At 40.0% G+C, this 19,333-nt stretch overlaps 2 long non-coding RNA genes across 7 annotated transcripts in view; both read right to left on the bottom strand.

Annotated features, from left to right (window-relative positions):
- LOC106031698 (uncharacterized) overlaps nucleotides 1–19,333 on the bottom strand; it is a 524,145-nt gene that overhangs the window by 451,693 nt on the left and 53,119 nt on the right. For all 6 annotated transcript variants that reach the window (XR_010832897.1, XR_010832893.1, XR_010832898.1 and 3 more), the window contains one exon: nucleotides 16,582–16,748. This is a non-coding gene — a long non-coding RNA (uncharacterized lncRNA). The remainder of the gene's footprint in view (nucleotides 1–16,581; nucleotides 16,749–19,333) is intronic.
- Nucleotides 2,868–16,567, bottom strand: LOC136791275 (uncharacterized). The gene is made up of 3 exons (XR_010832905.1): nucleotides 16,037–16,567; nucleotides 7,757–7,845; nucleotides 2,868–4,915 (listed from the first exon to the last, which is right to left on the bottom strand). It is a non-coding gene; the product is annotated as an uncharacterized lncRNA (long non-coding RNA).

The raw sequence follows: 19,333 nt of genomic DNA, 5'->3' as shown, positions 1-19,333 counted from the left end.
AGATTTGTACCTAGAGAAAGATTCATTAAAGATCCAGCATACTGCAACAGTTTGAGAAAAATAGAGAAGGGAGTTGAGAAGAATGCCACGGTGAAATACAAGCCTTTTTTCTTCTAAAGTGAAGGCGAAAAACTTTAAAAAATGTATTGTGAAATTGCCAAATTGTGGCATCTGATAAATAAGAGATGGACTCCTGGAGGCGTTCAGCACTCAGATGCCAATACATCTTCGATATTATGAGAAGTTTTGTGCATTCTTGGGCCCTGCAAGTCCTCAACACATATAGCTCAAGAGCTCTGCTGAACACAGGTGGGCTTAAAATATGTTTTAAATCAAATACTTGCTTACATTCCTTGCTGAATCAGAACCAAAATCCTCTGTGTTGGCACAGCCTCGGTTATACACCGTCAAGAATTATGCCAGGGAGAATGAAGTCAGTCATTTCTAGTGAAAATAAACAAGCTTGCAAAGCTATCAAGGACCACAAACAAGAAGAAGAGAAACAAGGCCAAGATTTTTATCTGTCCTTGAATCATGGCAGAGTACAAAGGAGGAAGCAGTGAAAAATCTTTCTTTTCCTCTGCTTTTTCCTCGCTTGGCAGGATGAGTGGGTGTCCGCAGCTCCATTGAAATCGGATTATCTCACTTTCAGAAATGAATTCGCCAAGGAAACAGTTGCTTATCATGAGGCTGCAGATAGGATGCTCCCCAGCCCACCCACCCCCAAGAACCCAGGATAAGCAGTTAATATGCAGGACTAAGCAAGTGTTTGTTCTCCATCACAGAAGATGACTATTGGTAAGTTTCACTACCCCAATTTCCTGCTGCTTCCTTTTTCATGCTGCTTGCCCCAAGGTAAACTATATAATTTGAAAACGATGTCAGTCACATTCCTATTACTCTACTAAAGACGTACAATTCTCTATAAATACTTCTGGTCAAATCTCTTAAACCTTTCTCTTTAACAAAATAAGCAAATTGTGACTTTAATTTGAAATATAAATTGATTATTGTAATTTTCATTTTCATTGTATAATGACTGTGATTAGGCTACAGCACTGTTCTTGCTTCCTTCATGACCCTCAGATGCAACACTGAACCACACCAACTCCTGAGCCTCCACACCAGCATGCAGCCAGCTTCAAGCACGGGTAAAATATGTGTGTCTGCACCCTGCCACACAGACATACCTGTTAGTCAGTGTTCAGTCCTGTTACACGTAGCACATCCCTTGCATATGCACCATAACGTAAAAGGCAAGTCTTACTAGCTAAGAAGTGGCATGGGGGTAGCTTGGCTGCGGTTCATTTTGGATTGGGTTTCTCAGCCCCAGACAGTGCTCTGCTGTGGCAGCACTAGCAGCTTAGTGCTAAGGCCTGTCACCCCCGTGGACAAGCCCTGGCTCTCTGGGCAGCACAGAAAGCCCCAAAGACAATCCTTGCTACAGCCACCCTTGGCTGAGCAGGCAGAGCTCTGTAACGTGCTGCCAAGAGTTAATTACGTCCAGCCCTTGGAAATAAGCACATAGAAGCTTATTTAAATATTTCAAGCCTTTTTTTTTTTTTTCCAGAAGAACTACATAAACTACACAAAATATTTTGACATGGATACAAGCTGAAGAAACACATAACCCAAGTGCAGAAGAACCAAACTACAGGGAGCACTTGTTCCTAGAAGGCGCACAGAAAATGCCTGAAATTTTCTTCAGCACTTAGCTGATGCAACTCTGCATCTCACAAAATCAGGTCCTTCCACAATTGCCTGTCAGCTTGCGAGGATATTAGAAAATTCTGCCTAAAACCAAATTTCAAAGGATACGCTGAGGACCGATTTTGAAGTATAAAGCAATCACAGAAAACAGACTTGAATGGTAACTTTACTGAGCGTCACTGAAGGTGCTCATGAAAGTAGCCTTAAAGATTAACTTCATCCTGCCAAGAATAAGTCACAAGGACAGTGAAGAAGCTTAATATGTTGGGAGAAATGAACCTTGGAGTACCAGAAATGTATTGGACTGAGACCTGTAGTTCAGTGTCAGGGACTCGGTTTGTTCCTAAAAATGCTGATACAGTGGAGACCATGACCCAGAGACTGCTGAGCTGAAGGAAACTGCCACTGAATTTAGTAGGTTCTGGACCAATAATCAACCTTTTTCAGCAGACCAGTGGCTTGGTATTCAGATGATGGATTACATGACTACTATGTTCCTGAAAGAGCTGCATGGTCCCTTCCGTCTCAGACTGACAGCACTAGGGATTGATGAAGTCTGGAGCAGAGTTCCAGCTGGTGAAATCAAGCAGCAACCAAACCAGAATGAGTCAGGAACTTTGTCTGTGTCTTTTGCATAGTCAGACACTGACACCACTCAGCGACACCAAGAGAGAGCAGGAAAAATGAAACAAAACACAACAAATTGCATCTTGGGTTTCCAACTTAAATACTGAAATGAAGCTAGGAAAAAATGGAAGGAGCAGCAAGTCATGCCATTTGCTCCAACTTTTGGCTGTTGCCTAACAGGGGTCTCAAAAGACACCAAAGCTATTCAGTGTCACTGGTTTGCAACAGTCCTCATCCTTGCTGAGCACCTGGTGGATGCTGTGAGGTTCTGGTCCCCCTGACAAGCACAGAGCAGCCTGCCTCAACGTGCACTGCATTCTGTCAAGAATTCTGTCAGCCTCTGCATTCCGGCAAGTCTGAAGGGAAGGGAAGAAAAGGCAAGACTAAATCCTGTTGCTACTGCACAGCTCAGGAAGCATGAAGTATTTATCAGGTTGACTGAACCAATTACTTTGCCACTCTCAACAGCAACCTGTTAGATGAGTGCTGCTACTCCTGGCAGCGTAAGGAAGCTGCAGAGCTGGAGAGAGGTCACTTCGCTCATTGCTCACTCAGCTCCTGCTTTGTATGACTAAGATAACTATGCAAATAGATCCCAGAAGGAATTAGAGCAATAATCTGTTTGTGAGATGGGTGGGTGTCTCCAGACACACATGGGTGCCTTTCCCCTGAATCACAGGATTAATGAAGATATGCCTAAGAGTCTCAAGGTGAATCGCAACAGAGGCATCGATTTTGCAAACTGCTGAACTGAAATCCAAATTAAATGTGAGTCCTGGAGATAAGTAAAGTAACCCTTAAAGCTGTAACACCCTACTGCCCCTCCCAGTTTTCAACTTCTCCTTCTCTCCTCCTCTGCACCAGATTGATATGAATTACTCGAGAATCACCACCTCCCTGGGGCTCATCTTTCAGCTGACAGAGAAGAGGTTTTTTTCTGTCATCCAGTAAATTGTCCTGTTTTTTCTTCCAGTTTTAAAACTTGTTGCATTAATCTTTAAGGACAAGATTCCAGATTCATCATTATGGCACAAATTCTCCTCACATTTTATAATAATCAGGAAAAAAATATAGTAATCAATAATGATATTCAAAAAGCCTTGTGTGTGTGTAAGATTCTGCACATATCTAAGTCACTGAATTTTTTATGCCTCAATTACCAATCTGTTCTCAGAAATGGTAGTTGTTCTTTCTGCCTTTTTTAAGCTCTTATTAAAAAAATTATAACTACATACCCTAAGCGAACCAGGCTTTGTTAGCTGGACTGTACCATTCCCTTGAGGGAACTCTCTCTCCAACCAACAAGAAAGTGGTATTTCAGGCTGTAATTCTTATTGCAGTTTAAAACAGAAGTCCTCAGCAGTAGCAAATGAAAGAAATTATTTTAGATAGATAATGAGTTTCAAGGTGAGCACCTTACCCCTGGCACTTTTCAATTAAGAGTGCAGGACTTGTGCATCCTGAGGATATCACTGACAGTGCTGTTCTAATATATTTTTAGAGGATTGCCCTCAGGGCTCTAGTTTCTTCAATCCACATCCTCTTCCCTTCCTACCAGAGGTTCCTGCTGAGTTTCTGCCAACCCATAATACTTCAACCTCTCTCATGCTTTCCACTTTCTTTTCTTCCTAACTAAAAATGAACAAACATCTTTTAACCTACTTTATTATTGTTGCTCTCCCAGCTGAAGATCCCAGATGTGAATAGGCTGTTTGAACATCATCAAGAAAGTGGTGATGGTTGAAGAGAACTGTATTAACGGAACGGCCCGAAGATTTCTGTCGGTGTTATGTTGTGGGACTCCATAGAGATTGCCCCACTTCAAGCCTCAAAAGCCTGAAGTATGCTCACCAGAAGAAAACCAGCAAAAACCTCTCTATGAATAAAGACACATCTTTCCCACCTCTCACACCCAAGCAAGTTTTACTCCAAAAAAAACAAAGTCTGAAATCACTACAAGGCAATTTTGGGGAGTATTTTATGTATTGTAACTTCTTATAACAATCAGCTTAAAGCCAAAACTGGACTCTGACTAATACTGGAGACATCCTTGCCTGTACCTACCTGTTTTACAAGGCTGCTTTCCCAAGGTAAAAATAAAGCCACTGGAACACCCAGAGGGGAAGAGTTCCTGTTTGCCATTCCAGGATCACATGGATTCGCACTGCTCTTCATTCCTCTACCTCCTTTCACAATAGATAAATACAACCAAATCAGAAGTTCCTCTAATTAGATTCAACATCTTGTCACAAGGATGAAAAGTTCCCGGTTGCAGATACTGCTGTAACCACTGACAGCTGTGGGATAATGATTATTGTTAATAACAGCTACAAATATGCCTGAAATGGCACATGGTCCTTGAGGAATGAACCCAAAGAGATGATTTATTTCTTGGCTGATGTTAGATTAATTGTTCTAATGGTTGTTTTGTAATTAATTTACAACAACTGAAAGTTCTCCGTCTTTCTAATGCAGGGAGAAGCCAGATCCCATGAACAAGGCATGAAGGTTAGGAAGGATGTAATAAAGAGTCAGCATTCACAAAGGAAAGCAGCAGGTCCACTCTTCACGCCATCCCCTGGCAAAAAAAAAAAAAAAAAGTGCTTAAAAATCCCAGTGCCTTTACAACAGGACATGGGTCTCAGTTTCTACTGCATGCTTTATAAGTCACTGCTAGGAATAGGGAGTGATATCTCTGGACCAACACATCATTTAGAAGAAATTAAGGCAAAATGGCACCTTCTCCAGTTTCCACTAGTGCAGAATAGTGCTCCCCCCACCAAAACCTCTGTTTTGGACTATACACAGCCATTCTCCAAACCTAGGTGAAATGGTTTGGATGTTGCAGGAAGAACAACAATTTCTCAAGACATAATTAAAAAAAAAAAAAAAAAGACAAAAGCTCAAAAACTATTAGGATTCTGCTCTGATCCCCACTTTCAATATAGGTGGACTTTCATGCACGTGAAAGATTTATGACAGGGAGTCACAGAATCTCAGAGTTCATCAAATGACAGCTTTCACTTAGGATCAGTCTGGATGGATTGTTGCAGAGGTATGGTTTAGTTTCACATTTTTCCCTCTTCATTTTAATAATTTTGGTTCTATTGAAAGACCAGCTATGTGAATGCTGGAAGTTTCAGGTAAAGCCTTCTCCTCATCCAAACCACCTCACGGGAAGGAACCTCAGGATAAAGGCAGTGGGAGTGGAGACACCCTGCTTCTTCCCAGTGAGCAGGGAACGTAGGGAAAGATCCAATGGCACTAAATTTTAGTAAGTGTAAGCATCGTATTCCATTATTCTAGTTCCTCCCTCTGGTATTCTAGAGACTGCCTAGTTATACACACCAAAGTCTCTGCGTACAACAGATGCAGAAATGCCCTTTAGGATGACCGAAGTTCACAAATACTCTCTCCCTCATCTATTTTCTAGCCAGGCAGTATGCATTTACAGCATTAAAGCCCAAAGACATGACAATACTCTGCAGTAATAACATGGGAAACATTTCACCTGCTGATTATCTAGCTCACCTAGAAAAAAGAAAATTGAAAATGATTCCCGCTTTTTCAGTAGAAGCTTCTCCTTTTTTAATTATTATAATGGCAAAAATAATTACTTTGTACATTTAAAAATAGCACTAAGAATACTCCTATTTCCTTGCAAAGTTAACATAGCATTGAAGTGAGTTTGTGTCATGTTTAGGAGCTAGCAGCATTGTTAAGTAACTCTTTACTGCAAGACCAAGCTCTGATCTCAATTACAACCCTAGCAAACAGATCTTCTGCAAGCATGTTGCTCACAAAAATTGATGAAGGCAGCATTTGGCCTGCACAACCTTTACGACTCCTGACAGGTCCAAATTAATACATCTCGCTTCTCAGATACTGTAAGTTCACAGGCCAACAGCTAGGAAGCTCATTATAGCATTTATGAGTTGCTTGTAATTAATATTCAAGTCACTAGAATGCCAAGATATAAAAATATGTTTAAGTTCATGATTTCTTCTGCAAACACTAGTGTTTTACATCCACAGTGCAAACTCAAGCAAAGTATACTTCAGCATCTTCACTTTAGGAAACATAAACCGTAAATATGGACCTTTACTTTGCAGTGATTGCACAGAAGTATAATCTGTGCCTCTAGTAACAACATCAGGAAGCATAACATATAGAAAGCAGCCCGTCTACCTCAAAACAGGTGCCAAACAGCTTGAACATGCCCCCTGGAGATACTGATAGGGCCTGGTGGGAGAAGGCTAAAATTGGAGGCCTCCGATAGCTAACCTAACTCACATGAGCTGTGCGTCATTGAGTTGTGTATTAGCAGCCTTGGAACTTCAAAGACAGCTAGGAAGTGCTTTTCCACTGGAAAACAATCTTTAAAAGTAGAAGAAAATCATGCTGTACTGACCAAAATGCATTGCCAGTAAGACTTTGTAATCACGTTGCACAATTTTCTTCAGCTGAGAAGAAAACCATTCAGAAAAGCTTCTAGTCAGATTTTAAAACCTCTGCAGGTTCACTCAACCCAAAAATTCAAAATAAAGTTCAGGAAAAGGTAACCCATGCAACTCAAAAATCAAAGCTACCTATTATTAAAATGCATATGCAACAGCACCACCAGCTTCCATAAGTTAACTAATACACAGCAGGCTTTTTTTTTTCCCCTCAAATTCATCCAAATCCAGATTTTTTTCACAGAAGAGTATAAAAATTATTTCAATTCCTATTTCTGATAAGAATAAATGGAAGAAACCTTACTTTTTTCTCTTTGCTCAGCAAAAACAAGCTCAAATAAGTCAACTTTCTTTACTTTGTGTGGAGACAAACTTTGATTTGATTTTAAGCAAACTTACACAGCTAAGAGTGACAGAAGTGGAAAAACATTTGTTGTATTTATTACAAGCTGACCAGACTTATGTAACATATAATATAATATTTAGAATAAAACACAGGTATAACAGATACTTTCCATGAGTAACTTCTTTTTTTTTTTTTTAATGTCAAACATCTGTTACATACCGGCTCCTAAAATCTGTTGGGAAATTACTCCTGAACTAATCAATAAGAAAGCTTACAGTGATAACTTAATTGAATCAGTGCATAAGAAATAAATGGTCTGAGGAACAGCAACCCCTGTTCAATAACCTATTAATCTGTCATCTGTATTAGCCACTTACCCTGTCCTGTCATTCTGCAGGAGGCAGAACAGAAAAACACTGGGGAAATCTTCTCAATTAGTTTAACCACATGAACACCAGAGACTGCTTTGGGTAAGCCTAGATGACATTATGAATCAAAGGCCAGCTGTTTGTCTAAGTATACACTTACCCCACCCTAGCTGCATTACAAAGAGATTTTTGGAAATTTTTCAGGGTTGGGGAATCAAAGAGGTCAGACAGAGAAAAATTGGTCCTACCGTAGTTCTCACTCCTGATGCAGAACGATCAAGAGGTTCTAGTTTTAGCTGAGAAGCTCATCTCCTGACTTGAACTAGGAGATGCCTTGCTGCAACAGAAAGTGAGCAAAAAGACCTAAATGAAAGGTCTAAGACCTAAAGAAAGACCTAAAAAAGACCTAAAATGAAATACAATACCTCATTACACATGCCATTCCTTAACTTTTAATTTTGGCCAGAAATACACAAGCAAGAGGTGTTAACACTTCTTATTCCAGGCAAAAGCAGGAAATTCAAAGGCATACAGGACACACAGAGATAGCTATAAATTTAAGGGTAGGACTAACTCTGGCAATCACTTAATTGGGTCTGCATAAGAGTGCATGGAATGCTGTCCCAACAATTTCTATACTGGAAGCAATAAAACGCAGGTGAATTAAAAGAACCTCTCTTACAAAACAAATTTTTATTTAAAGACTGGAAGTAGTGATCAACAAATCACTTTCCTCAATAAATTACTGTAGAAGTTAATTAAAATGTATCCTTTATGTTCAGTTTCTTTGGCATCCAACTTCCATGATAGCAGATTGTTTTATCTTATGATACATCCAGGCAAAGGTCCAGCAGTATTTTTTTACTAGATAAATTGATAGAAACTGCAGGCAATCTTTTTGGTACACTGCCTCATACATCTATGCCATAAAGAAAAAGGCACTGGCATTACTTGCATTCATATTTTTGCTAGGGGTTAGTATCTAGAAGGTTTGTGTTCCAGTTGCTAGCATGTGTCACAGCTCACGCTGATGTGTCTTTCATCATAACCACTGCCTACCCTGGCTAGACTAACTCTAGCCCAGGAGTCCCACGTGTGTTGCCTTCATATCTTCATTCTGTGGTCCAGATAGATCTACTCTCTAAGTATAAAAGCTCTTCAGTTTTCACAAGTTTTCTCTCCAGATTGTGTACGTGATGAAAGACACCTCGCTACTGTCTCTGATACACTAAAACAGGCTGCAACTCTGTAAACTCTCTCAGGAGGATACTCCAAAAGGTCTATAGGTGCAAGCAGAACAAAGAAATCTTTTTGGTTTCCCACAGCCCAGCTTCTCCTCCAGACCCCTCTTTCCTCCCTTGGTCACCTCCAGACACCAAATTCCTCCCTCCCTACCCCAACATTCACACAGGCTTCCTCTCCCCCTGCATGGCAGGGTAAAAGCTGACTCTGCATTTGCCAGGTGTGTGCAACGCAGGCCATGCTTCCCCAGCAGGGGTTGGCAGGGACAAGCCGCTCACCCCTGCGCACTGCTCGCACAGCTATCCTCTGTGCTCCAGCCTGGACAGAGAAGGCAGCCCCTATACCTGGGCAAACCCACATTTTGCCTAGATCTGTAGCTTGCCCTGCAGCTACACTCATGCGGATCTCCTGATGTCAACGAGCGGGAGTTGTGTGTGTTAGGGTGAACTCGTTTCTGCTGCATGTCACATTAGAGCTATTTAGTACTGGCAATTTCTATATTTATAACACACCAGCAGAAAGTTAAGTGCTCCAAGGTCCCTGGAATCACACACCTGTCTTCCAGGATTACTTGTCATCAAGGTGTCAGACCCAGGAACATCACTATGACAGGTTGTTAAAACCGGCAAGTTAAAAGATTCTGCTAAGTCAACACTCAAATGACTTATTAACCACTCATTTTAATATTTTAAGTTGATTGCACATGGAAGTGCAGAGCCTAACAACAAACAAAGAAGCCACCTGCAATGCAAAAGCATAGACAGCATTTTGCAAAGTCACAGCAAAACATCTGTGGTTCTGACCCTCAGTTCCACCTACAACTGACTCACATTTGCACTACTCCTGGTCATCTTCTACACTGAAGTAGTCAAAATATGTGAAAACTCTGATCCAGGCATGCTTTTGTTTCGTATCATTATCTTATTTGCAGATGTTTTGTGAATACTCAGGTGGCTTCTACTCCGATGTACACACTTTATGGTGCAGGAGGCTTACCAGCAACCAGCTTCCTCCAGCCTCAGCTACCATAAGAAGGTATTTATTTCATCTAGTGCCCTCATCACTCAGCTGCTTGCCTGATGACAGCTGTTACCAAACTGGAAAGAGCACAATTTTCTGGCAGAACTGCTTGGGAAAGCACCTCTTGTTTCAGAGAAAGAAAAAAAAAGTAGAGGAAAAAAAAAAAGTGGGTTGGCCAAAGGGAATAGTCTTGGTAAGTATGGGGGATTTGGTGAGGGTGGTAGATGGGATGCCCTCTGAGGGGTCACACTGTCTCATACACACAAGTCCCTCAGCGCACACTAGTGGGTGGATGTTTTTAATGGTGCTTGGGCCCTTTCACATCAGACACTACTGCAATGCAGCCACCAAAGCACAGCACAGCAGAAGCAGATAAGGGTTCGTAGGTGGATCTGCCCACACATTTCTCCTTAACTAAAAGCATGCCTTGAGCCTTCAAAAGGGCTTACACCCAAGCCCTTAATACTATCAGTGAACAGTTCTAGATGTTTAAGCATGGTTCTATGGCAGCATGGGTAACAACCAAAATTTATTTAGGAAGCTACTCTTGACAACACAATATTGTCATATAAAAGCCTCAGCCTAAGTTCTGAATTTGTACATTTATAAATAAGATGAACTTTGTTTAGGGAGATACGGAAGGAAATAGGGACTAGAACAGAAAGATGGAGTGACTGATGCCATAATATAGGAAAGCAATACATAAGCAATGAGACTAGGAAGGACACAGGAATTTCTCATTTTGTATGCAAAGAGTGTAATGTGTATAACCTCATCTTGATTAAAGACAGAATATGCTACTGCCACAGAAAATATTTTTAATACACATAAATATAAATATATATCAGTCCCAAGACAGTTCTCAGAAAGTCCAGTGGAACAGAGAGGAAATGTTTGCAATTTGTGCTTCACTGAATTACAATTGGATTTGCCATTCTTATTCCCACTTTTCTTTATATTGGCTCAGGGGATCTCAAAGTCCTAGACAAAAGGAGCAACCACTAAAAAAGTGCTTCATCCAGGTGGGGTTATTCTATTCAGACTGGATGAAGCTGCCATGGTGATGAGGTCAGGGAAGATGGGCTGGGCTTTAGTATCATTTCCTCCATTGCATCCCATGCAGCCTGCTAGAAAATATAAACAGATGGGGCTACAACCCCCAACAGTCTTGCCTGATTTGAGTAAATCTGCCCTCTGCTACTGCATGCCGAGCTGAGCACAGTGTGTACAGGAAAGGATTTGACTGAAACAGATACTCTCTATACTACTAAACCAGGAAGTCTTTCCAATCTTTTCATGCTGTACCAAATGGCTATGATAAAAACTCTTTTTTTCATACTGGTTTAATTTGGAAGAAATTCTAGGATTTTAAAATTTGTCTTCAACATCTCAAAAATATCTGAGAATAAGAATTCCATTAGCCAGAAGTATCAACATAAACTTCTGTAAGTGCTTAACTCATCTTATTGCTCTCCTTCATAATTAAAAACATACTACATATGAAAATCTGCCATCCAAATGTTCACTCTGTGTTACAGTATGATGAATCAAACTCAAATATTTCAGAACAAAAAAGGAAATCACAGAAACAAGAAAGTCATAGCATAGTTATCATCAAAAAAAAATGTTTGAAAAAATAAATTTCTTTGAAAATACCAGCTCGACAGGTCTTTTCAACTATACAGCATTTTCCTAATGTAAACTACTCTGTTTATTGTTTTTGACTACTTGTCCTAAAACGAAGCTCATTACAAGTAGATTATACTGCAATTTAAAAAGAAAGGAAAACAACTTTTGCAAAGCATAGATTAAACACTGCATCACTGAACTCTGAGGGAGAGAGGTCTGCCCTACCTCACTATATTTATAAGCTTTAAGAGGTCTACTCTAGTTTGTGAGTAAGTGGCTGAAATTTCCTGCAGTCAGATGCTGAAATGACCTTTGGTAAATTGCTTACAGTTAAATGATTTGCCTTTGCCTTGTAGATTTCTAAGTAACATTTTTCACCATGATAATGCAAATTCAGTGTCAAGTGGAACATTTCAGTATAAACTCAGTTATAGGACTTCTATCACTTTTCTATGGCTAAAAGCCCTCCATATTTAACAGCACATTTGTACATCTGAGATCAGAGAGTGATTCAAAGTATAATCAAAACTTTGTAGGCAAACTGGCAAATATCATAAACCTATTTTCTGTTGGTTGCACGTTTCTGGATGGAATTTTCTGCTTCTTCAAGGCAATAAAGCATGGAGTAACCAGTAATTATTATTATTATTTTTAATTCTAAAACACATTTCATTCAAATCATGCCAGTTATGGCATAAAATGACAGCATCCTTGAAAAGACTGTTTTGTACAGAAGAATTTGTGAATCGTCCAGAAGAAAGGAGATTTCTGCCGAATATATAATACTTTAACAGGAAATCTATGTCTCTTCTAAGAAACAGAATATCAAATTAGCAAAGACAGTGCAGCTCAGCAATTAAGTTAAGCAAGCAATGAACCTGGTATAAGTGGACTGAAGATTTCACCTCCTAAGAAACCTCCATGTCTGTCATAAGACAAGTGATAGCATGCATGACTCTTTCTGACTGCTACGTGACTGACTTGGTGCAGTGATATGGCAGATATGTAGGCCTGTTCTTGATGTTAAGTCAAACTGGGCAGTATTTCAAGGGAAGATGCTGGAAACACCTGTGCACATCTTGACTTTTATTTTCCAACATCAACTATCAGCAAGGATGGCAGTGTTGTGGCTCTGCATCCATATTCAGGATACAGCATCAAAAAATACAGACGGGTGAATTTCTCAACTGATCCTTTTGTTAAAGTAACTATTACAAATAAAGGACATTGGCATCTTAGACAGCATTGGTATTCAGACAGATTGCACATTACCTTGTAACACACAGATGGTTTCATGGTTTCTGACGTTATATAAATAACAGGCTTTTGGTTTCAACATACAGTTTATGAAGAGACGCACCTTCCTTTTAAGTATTAATGAAGTGTTGTGCCCACCTAATGAAGTATGGTGTTCTTTTAAGTTCTCTGTGGACTTAGCTGGGACTTTGGCAAGCCAGTTAGTACAGGACTTTGCAATTCCTACCAACACCAGTTAGCTATGTTCTGGGAAGTTTTCACTGATGCCCCTGATTTTTGTGTCTCAGGCTTTCTTCCTTTAAATTGGATTGTATCTGCTTGAGAGATTTCGGGTGAGCTGGCAAAAAACAAATTGTCAAAAACAATTTTTCCTCAAGGGCATAATCCACTTTGATACATTTCAAAAAATATATTAAGTATTTCAGAACTGCCACTGACTGCTAATGCTTGTTTTTTTAAGCCACCAGTGTCAGAGTTCAGCTTGACATTCCTTGCTTTGAAATTACTTGCCTTGAAATATAAATGAATGTACTATTTAAGTATGTTAAAAGAAGAAAAATCTAAAGTCTTCTAGTTGTCTGAATAAAACATTTAAAATGACCCAATCCACAATATGACTTAGTAAAAGAAGAGTTTTCATCTCAGAGATTCTGAACAAGTTTTCCTTCCATTTTGTAACCAGAAATTGCTTTCGTTTATAAAATCCAGCAAAAACTTTTTCTTCCCAGTCCTACTACTCTTCTCCTACCCCTTTGTTAATCTTCTTTCATACAACCTGCAAAATATTGAGAACAGAGCCCATCTTTTAACATATATATACATAGTGCCTATTACAATCAAGCTCTAAGCAAATTAACGTTTGTGACCAACGTCACACAACCCAAGTGTATGCATACATCAACAGCAGGCCATTTTAAGCCTGAACAAAGTAAATATCTTCAAGAGGACTGTGTTATCCTTAGGGTGCAATGTTGCCTGCTACAATAATTCCCAAATTGTAATTTTCCTCATGTTACAGGAGCTCAAGAGCAGCAAGTTATGACAAGTCTAGATGCTAAAGCAGGAAGCCATCAGTTAGTACAGAAGGCTCCAGTCTTCCACCTAGGATGCGGTAGCACTTCAGTGCACTTGGGAGGCTTGAATGGCTATCTGGTTAGAGTACAAACAAACCAGAAAGTGGTGTTGTTTACTAATTTCTAGTCACTCAGGCCCAGCACTCTATAGGTACTGTAAAGCTCAAGTGCCTTTGCTGCGGTCAAGGTACTTCTGTACTTGAAGTAATTCTCTAGCTGGTAGAGTGACCCACTGTATGGTGTAACTGCAACTGGCAGGCAATTAAGGTACCAGCTAGCCCAGCACCCCAGAAAACTCAGTGATTTGATTGCTAGTATGCTGCTTCTTCTATGTACTTCATGTATATTATGCACCTCAATTGCAGCTGAGGACGAACCTCAAATAGTCTTTTCCTTATGTTTTCCAGCTAACCAATGCCTGCCTGAACTTTAAGTTCACAGCTTAGAAAAAATGGTCATTAAATTGTATTTGTTTATAGAAGATTTTCCTAAATGCTGAATGCTGCTAAATGCTCCTTCCTCCGAGTTTTTCCACTGAATATTTTTTTTTTTTTTAAATAATCTTTCCTGCTCTGGTGTATTGAGCTCTGACAAAACAATAACTTCATGGAAAAATATCAAATGAGAATCATTTCCTTGTAATGAGCCAAGGGTATGGCTGTTTTCTTAACTTTCCATAGAGATAGAACTGAGCTCTTGGGTAAGAGCAAAAGCAATCACAACTGTCAGAAAAAAAAAAGAAAAAAAAAAAAAAGAATTTTTTCCTAACTGCTGTGTCAGTCTAATTCTATGCTAGAAAAGCATAAGTTTCTCAGTGCCAATAGCTAGCAAATGAAACCAAGTGAATTATTACTTAATGTCACTGGATTGCTGACATTACCTTTCTACAATATGTACTGGGTTTACGTGGCAAGGATTTGATAGCGGGGGAGCTGCAGGGGTGGCCTCTGTGAGCAGAGGCCAGCAGCTGCCCCATGCCAGATCACAGCCAGCTCCAAAGGGACCTGCTGCTGGCCAGAGCCGAGCCGTGAGCGATGCTGGTTGGGCCTCTGGGAGAGTGCACTGAAGAAAGGGAAAATCTGCTGTGCTACAGCAGCTGGGAGAGAGGGGTGAGAACATGTGAGAGAAGCAACCCCACAAACACCAAGGTGTACAGAAGGTTTTTTTTCCATATTTTCTCCCTCTGTCTTTCTGAAGAGGGGAAGCGAGAAGAGCGGTACGGCTGCCTACTGGTGTTAAACTACCACACAACTACATAGAAAAGAGATCCCAATTCCAAAATGCTTATACAGCCAAGTACATGAATAAACATCTGGAAGACTAAGTCTGTAAAGCTCTGCAAAGTCTGTGCCTGCCCATAACCTGGGACTATGTAGCTAGATCACCCTGCCCTGCATGGAAGCCTATATGGTAAAATGGACTCGCTGTAGATCTACACATCAGAAAATGCACAGCTGAGTGAAGGCTGCACTAAGATGCGGTGAGAAGAGTTTTTCTAAAGACCAGAACACAGTTGTGATAGAGGCACTGTGCATGAGACTGCAGGCTACACAGACTGCCTCCAAGGCAATCAGAGCCTGTCAATAAATCCAATAGCCTGTGTGACGTCCCTATCCCTCCATCCCTACAGTCTGGTTTGGAGACACTTTGTATTCCCTGAATTGCCTCACTGCTTGAGGTACTCAGAGGCACAGAGTTAACAAAACTCAAATATGAGATCATGCAGCTCTGTATCTTTATGAAGAGAGGAAAGGGGGAAGGGAGAAGCAGAATGAAGAAAGGGCAGATAATGTTATTGCTTTACTGTGGGGCCTTCTGAAAGTTATTGATTTCCTCTCATAGCTTTCTACTGAAATCACAGCATGGCTTTCTGCCTGACTGAGATGCATTTTTGTGTACACACACTCCCTGGTGTCTCTATATTATCACATTATCCTCACATGCCAATTCTCAGCATCTCTGTCACTACTCGAAGCTGACACATAGGTTTCCTTTATAAAAAAAAAAAAAAAAAAAAACAAAAAATAAAGCTGCAACAATTTCCAGTCCAGCTTAAACTAAATCCACTGTTGCTGATTCTTATTCATAGTACCTTATTTCCAGCATCAAAATTCTCCTCCTTGTTTCTCTCTCTTTGAGGGAAAATTATGTTTGCTCAGAAGCTGCGCTAAAGCTCTAATTAACATGTACTGCACTGTGCAAAAAGCACACCAGCAAACAGGCCTGCTTTAAGCCTATTTTTTTAATCATATTACATTCAAGACATGCTCCCTCTGTTGCATAGGCACACAGTCAGTTTGGGCTTACCGCCTGCTTCAATTGCTGGCTGTTTCCCAAGTTTTCACTCCCTTCTGTCTTATTCTATAGCCTTGGAGACAACAAATGAGCTATTTCCACCATCAAAAGAAGCTCCTTGCTGAGTCAAAAGAATGAGTCCTAGTTAGAGAGGAAAATACTCTTGACACAGGTGTGCAAGTGACATCATAATCACAGTCAGAATAGATGGCCTGCAAATTGCACAGCATTTGTAATTAATAGTGCTCTATAACAAAGACCGCTCTGTGAGTGATTACAACCTAATAATGCTTCATAGCTGCACTGAGAAATGTAGATCAAATATTCACAGGAGTAATCTGTCCTACAGTCTAAGATCCCTGAGTCAGAGATTAAATTGTGGTTATTTAAATACCAATCAAATTAAATATGTTCTTAAGCACTTGTTTTCCACAGAAATTTTAGCCAGGCTAATGGTAGTTGCAACATGGAAACCTTTCTGCTGATCTCAAATCAGTACAGGGAGTGTTTGGTTTATATAATAACACAACAGCAATAATAAAAGAACATCTACTCACTGAAGGTGAATTTCAAATCCTATCAATGTTTTCACCACTCAGTTGGTTCATTTTTATCCTCCAATGACCCCCTTGGACTTCTGTTTTTTCTGTATACTGGTCCATTCAAGAGTTCCTGGGAAGCCATGTCTCTAATCACTTCATAGTCTGCCGCTCTCATTCTGTCCCTGAAACAGAACAAAAAACTGTTACAGTAAAGTCAGAAGTATAAATTTGTTATTTTTACCTAGAAGCGTACTTAAATAGACCATCCACTTTTCAGAAATTTCTACATCCCAACATGCATAGCTTATCTCCTCACTCACATACCCCACTCTCTCCCACTCAGTTGACCAGTACTGACCCATTTGGCTCTGAGTTTCATCCAGCTGGGTCCTGCCAGCACATGCTGGATGAGCGGTCCTTTTAGCTGGGCCATGGTGACACCAGGTATGGTTGCTGCATATGACAGCAGTCTTCTGTAATTACTTTACAGCAGATTGATGAATGGTGCTTGAATTCTGCTCCATGACCAGCTCCAGACCTTTGGTTTGTCCCTGGTTTCTGTTCTCATACGTAGATTTTGAGACCACGTCCTGATTCCAGCCCCAGCCCTAACCATCCTGGCCTGGATCTCTCCTTGCAAACTCAGTTTATCCCATCCATTTATTCCCATTTACCATCTCAGGCAAGGTCAGTCTTGTCTTTTTTCTGCTAATATTGCAGGTTGTTCTGTCACCTTAGTTACTCTTTTTGCACTATCATTAATAGGAATAAGGAAAAGACTTCCCATTTGTGTATGAACACTTCCCAGGTGTTCAAAGCCAGGCTGGGTGGGGCTTTGGGCAACCTGGTCTAGTGGGAGGTGTCCCTGCCCATGGCAGAGGGTTAGAATTGGATGATCTTTAAGGTCCCTTCCAACCCAAACCATTCTGTGATTCTATGATTTACCATTCAAAATAGTTCCTATTTTCCAACAGAAAATCTGAATGTCAGGAAATTGATCCCTGATGATACTGATAACATAATCTTGCAATTCATGACAGTAACTTATAAGAATCTTGCAGAAGCAATGGCACATGTGTGCAAAAGAAATTGCAGATAAGTTTCTCATTGCCCCTAATTAAGATCATTGTTTGTTTTTTTTTCCTTGCTTCAAACAAACGTGATCTTATCTTATTCAATTAAATAATTTATGGAAATAAAAGCAGCAAATCTTGCAGGTAAGAAATTGGAGCAGTTTATCCAAAATTAAAAAACATCTCCAAAATTAAAAAAAAAAAACACTAACTCTGACCCTTTAACGTTCTAATTACCATTGTTTTCCTGTAGGCTGTTAGGAAACAGCTAGCATCCCATTTCACATAATAATGACAGAAGAATTTCTCAAGACAACACACTATCATTGCATGAAGAAAGTCAATTTTGGATTTTAGAGATTCTTTCAAGTCTTGAAGGCATTAATTAATCTATAACTTAGAAATCACCAAATTTACTGAATATTTTCCATCAGGAATCTTCACCTCTATCTCCAGTGCTTTATGGGCTGTTGCCTGTTACACCTAATTTTAAAAAAGCCCCGTGAGTATGAGCAAAAATAAGATTGGAGCAGATGACATTTTGTATCACATGTTAGTTACCAAAACAATTTGCTTCTTTAGTAAAAAACAGCTTACAAATCAGTTAATGCTCTGATCATTTATCCTTGTCCTCTCTTTTTTAAAAAGTGAAATCAGCTTCCCTCCCATCTCATGAAAGCACGCTATCGCTATTAGAACTTCGCCCCTTCTCTCACAGCATTTAGCCTTCCCCGTGTGCCAGCTCTGGATTAAACCTGACCCTTATTTCTGGAGTGAAAAAATGACTGAAGATTAACAACAGTCATGACAATCTTAGTCAAACATATTCCACACAGAATTCCACTCACTCTGGAAGAGTTAAACCTGAAATTACTTTTTTCAGTTGTTAATTTTCACTGCGAAATAGTCAAGTCATAAGAATTTGTATCCCATGGTAATTTATAAATTGCCTGATCTTATAGCATTAAGTTTATCGGAACAACTCCACACCTGCCCCCTTCCTCCCCAGAAACCTCAGACTGCTGGTGCCAGAGTGCCTGCTAATGTCAGTTTTCAATACACCCACAGTTAATAAAACTGGGAAAATTTCAGTGTAAAGATGTTAGATATTTGCTCATTTCTGATTCAAATATTATTCTGATGAGGTCACGGCCAAATTGTACAAGGACAGTAAAAGCTGCAGAATGATGATAGAAACATGCCCTGATATTTTAGAAAGAAAGAATAATAACAATTAGTAGTTGTACCACACAATGTCACAGTGCCCCTGAGCTCTCCACACAGCACATCTCTGGACTATGCCCCACGACGGTTATTCAACAATCCTTGACGTTGGTAGCACAACTGCATTATGTACTAGCCCTTCATCCTCGTTTAAAGACAGCTACTGGGAGAGCTGGACAATACTGGCGAACCCAAGCAAATAGAACTCAATGTGCAGCAGGCAATATTGTTCTGTTTATGAATCAAACAAATCCAACAACCTCCAAAAGCTCTTGGGGCTACCTGGCATTTTCCATGTCCCCGCAGGAGTGTCTGTCTTTCTCCTGCCCCTTTGGCAGTATAAGAATAACCTCACTGGAGCAACAGAAGTCATCTAGGTCTACATAAAGCCCTAGTAAAAATCTTCTTTGCACAGCTCATTGCGAGGAAAAAAAAAGAAAAAGAAAAAAGAAAAAAAAACATGACAGGGA

Source organism: Anser cygnoides, chromosome 7, assembly GCF_040182565.1.
Source record: "Anser cygnoides isolate HZ-2024a breed goose chromosome 7, Taihu_goose_T2T_genome, whole genome shotgun sequence".
NCBI classification, from domain to species: Eukaryota; Metazoa; Chordata; class Aves; order Anseriformes; family Anatidae; genus Anser; species Anser cygnoides.
Note: the sequence above shows the minus strand (reverse complement) of the source record. Positions and strands in the feature narration are given on the sequence as shown.